Consider the following 3,085-nt stretch of genomic DNA (forward strand, 5'->3'; position numbering starts at 1 on the left):
GAGAACGCACCCGCCCGGGCGCAGGCGCGGACGCGGGCGGCGCCCCTGGGAGCGGCGGGGCCTGGGCGGGCTGGGGCCGGTCCCGGTCCCGGTCCCGGTTCCCGTCCCCGTCCCCGTCCCCGGGCTCCTGCCCCGGCCATGGAGGTGCTCAAGGCCAGGTTGGACGGGGCTGTGAGCAGCCTGGGCTGTGCGAGGTGCCCTGTCCCTGGCAGGGCGTTGGATCGGGGCGATCTGCAGGGTCCGTCGGAGCCTGCCTGAGGGGGCTGTGGCGGCCCCTCCCTGCGGGCGCACCGCGTCTGCTGCCGGCGGGCGCAAAGCGCCGGGGCCGCCCAGCTCATGGGTGCCTTTTCGGCGCTCCAAGGCCTTGCAGATCTCTCTTGTAGCTTCTTCCTTCCTTTGGCCCCTTCAAGCTCCTCGTCTTCACCTGTGCCCACATTTTGTTTCTTCTCTGTTGAAAACATGCAGCTTCCCCCCCTGGGCTGCCAGGCGGGCCACCGCGCAGGGGAGTCCAATGCCCCGTCACTCTCTGACACACAAGGGGGGCAATTTCAGGGACACGGCGGCTTCTCCTAGGAAGCTCTGGGCCAGAGCTCCTTCAGCGCTTCTGTTGGCGCGCAGCAGGTGGAATCCAAGCACCAACGCGCCCTATGTGCTGGTGTGTGCTTAATCAACGTGATTTTTTGGGACCTTTCAGCTGCCTACTAAACACCACATGTCAGTAAACAATATTCTGTATACAATTTTTTTAAGGTTTATAATGTGAACAGAAGACCTGGACAGCAGTGGAAGTTCCACTGGTGCTGAAACAATGTGCATGCACAGCAAGAGCAGATGCAGCCTGGAGCTCCTGGCTGCTGGTCACTGAGCTGAGCACAGCAGGAAAGGAGCGTCCACAGCCTCCGACGCAATCCTAAACTGATTAAAACATAATATATTTACTCTGTACAGTGCTGATGTGGTAAAAACGAAGAATGTTGGTTCAAAGTATATGGCTTGAGACAGAAATTTCTTCCTGTCTGGGGAATTCACACAGGATATAGAAAGGAAGGATATTGTCAGTAAAGTAGATGGTGACAAAAAGTGATGCCTGACCCTCTATCCCATATATCTTTTTTTTATGAGAGTGGCCAAATTCAGATTGAAACAAATTATCTTATTTCTTCTGGTGGCAGCAAAGAGGGACATGGTTCAGTCCTGGTTCTTTTGAGACACAACACTAACAGTTTGAGAACTTTATGTTCTGATGCAAAGGGTTAAGCACATTCCCATGAGCTTACACAGCCTTTGGTAGGAGGCCACGGGGGTAGCTACCTACACGTGTTTGGGAATTTTTCCCTCTCCTTGTGGATGGCTGCCCTGCGGCCAGCCCAGGGCCCGCCTGCCGAGGCGTGTCTGGAGACAAGCTCAAGCACCGACCATCAGACTCGCAGCACTCTCAGCCTCATCAGCAGGAGCCCACGCGGTCTGACATGCTCTGCCCAGCATCCAGGACCACCCCTCACAGGGCTTTGTTTCTCAAGCAGATCATTAAGACAGTTTAGACATATCCCAAACGACACAATTTCCTGGGGACTGGCTGTATGGAAGAAAAAAGTGGTATGAGAAACATGCCCAGTGCATACTGGTCAGCTCCAAAAGGCCTTTGTCTGACCCTGGACCTCAGACTCCTTGGATAAAGAGAGAAATTCAATGCTGAAGAAGTTGTCCTGCAGATCCATTCATTGAGAAGGAAGCGGAACAGAAAGGTCCTCACCATTAGCAGACCCTGTAACGAGAGGACCACAGTATCTCTTGGCTCCTGCTCCTATCTGAGGAGAAAACCACTTTAAATGTGACAATGTAAAAAAGGTGGGGATTTGGCCAAAGTCTTCTCATTCTCATCCCAGAACAGAGGGCAGAGCTGGGGCAGGTGGAGGAGGAGCCACATCTCTGTGGATGGCAGAGTCATGTTGCCCTTACTCCAGGGCGTCTCCAGGGAAGTGTGAACCAACCTAAGCCTTCTGAGCAGGATTCCTGGAGCAGAGCAGGGGTGCAGAGCTCTGTAAGGAGGCACAGAGGATGGTGAGGTGCTGGGGTCTGGCCCCAGGGTCAGTAGTGGTCATCTTGTGTCCTGTGGGAAATCCCTTCCACCTTTCAGCCTTCAGCCTGTTCCTGTCCCCAGTGGCAGGCCTGCCAAGTGAGCCCCAGACTTCAAATAGCCATCTGTTCTGTGCCTCACTTTCCACGCCTGCAAAGTGAAAATTGTGGTTCAATTTGATATCTACTGCTGCGAATTAACTGGTAAAGATAAGATATTTATTATTAGTGTTACTACCATGGCAAATACAGCATCTAAATCTAAATGGATTTCTTCAGGATTTAGAGTGCTGAGGATGTAGAAGGGTTCACAGGAATCAAGTTTGGGTGAAATACCAGAGGACTTGACATTAGTGTTATTTAATGTATTACTGTACTTCGCCTTAGAAAACAGTCCAAGAAAATCCAATTATCTGTCAAAACAATGCAATTTAAAAAAATCCACTCTGCATATAGTAGGGGATTGACCAGCTGAAATGCTGCTGGCCAACATTTTAAGGCCTGAACCATCAAGGTCTTATGAACTGAGGCTGATTATATGGATTGCTTTTCTTTCAAGGCCATTTCAGAAGTATCTCCCCAATTCAGTAATTTTACATGTGAGCAAGAGTCGAATCTTTTCTCTACCTTAGGTCTGAAATTTGCTGATCAGGCGTTGAACCAGGGGGTTTTATTTACAGGTCACTGAATTTGATCAAACAGCTGGTCTTTAAGGGAAGAGATCAAAACATGCACAACACAGTAATCAAGTCCAGATGTTGTCTAAAAGACAAGCTCCAGTTCTAGCAGGAATTAATTAAGCCAAGTCTTACAAGCTGCGTCATAAGGAAACCAGATAAAAACAACAGCCCCTCCGCTTTTTTTATTTAAAAAATGCAACAACATTTTGAAACAACTGACCACATTTTGGCTACAAATAGCTCAGTGAAACAAAACTTGCTTTTGGGTGCCCCAGTTAATGATTTACTGGTACAACCTGCTGGCAGTAAGCCCAGCTTAGACATGTTGG

The 3,085-nt window shown here is 50.1% G+C and overlaps 1 long non-coding RNA gene across 1 annotated transcript; it reads left to right on the forward strand.

Moving 5' to 3' along the window:
* The first annotated feature begins 88 nt into the window (after window positions 1-88).
* On the forward strand, window positions 89-1,035 carry LOC120410564. Its single transcript, XR_005602834.1, has 3 exons — window positions 89-158; window positions 466-655; window positions 751-1,035. It is a non-coding gene; the product is annotated as an uncharacterized LOC120410564 (long non-coding RNA).
* Window positions 1,036-3,085: the final 2,050 nt, after the last annotated feature.

Source organism: Corvus cornix, chromosome 10 (genome assembly GCF_000738735.6).
Source record: "Corvus cornix cornix isolate S_Up_H32 chromosome 10, ASM73873v5, whole genome shotgun sequence".
In the NCBI taxonomy this organism is placed as follows: Eukaryota; Metazoa; Chordata; class Aves; order Passeriformes; family Corvidae; genus Corvus; species Corvus cornix.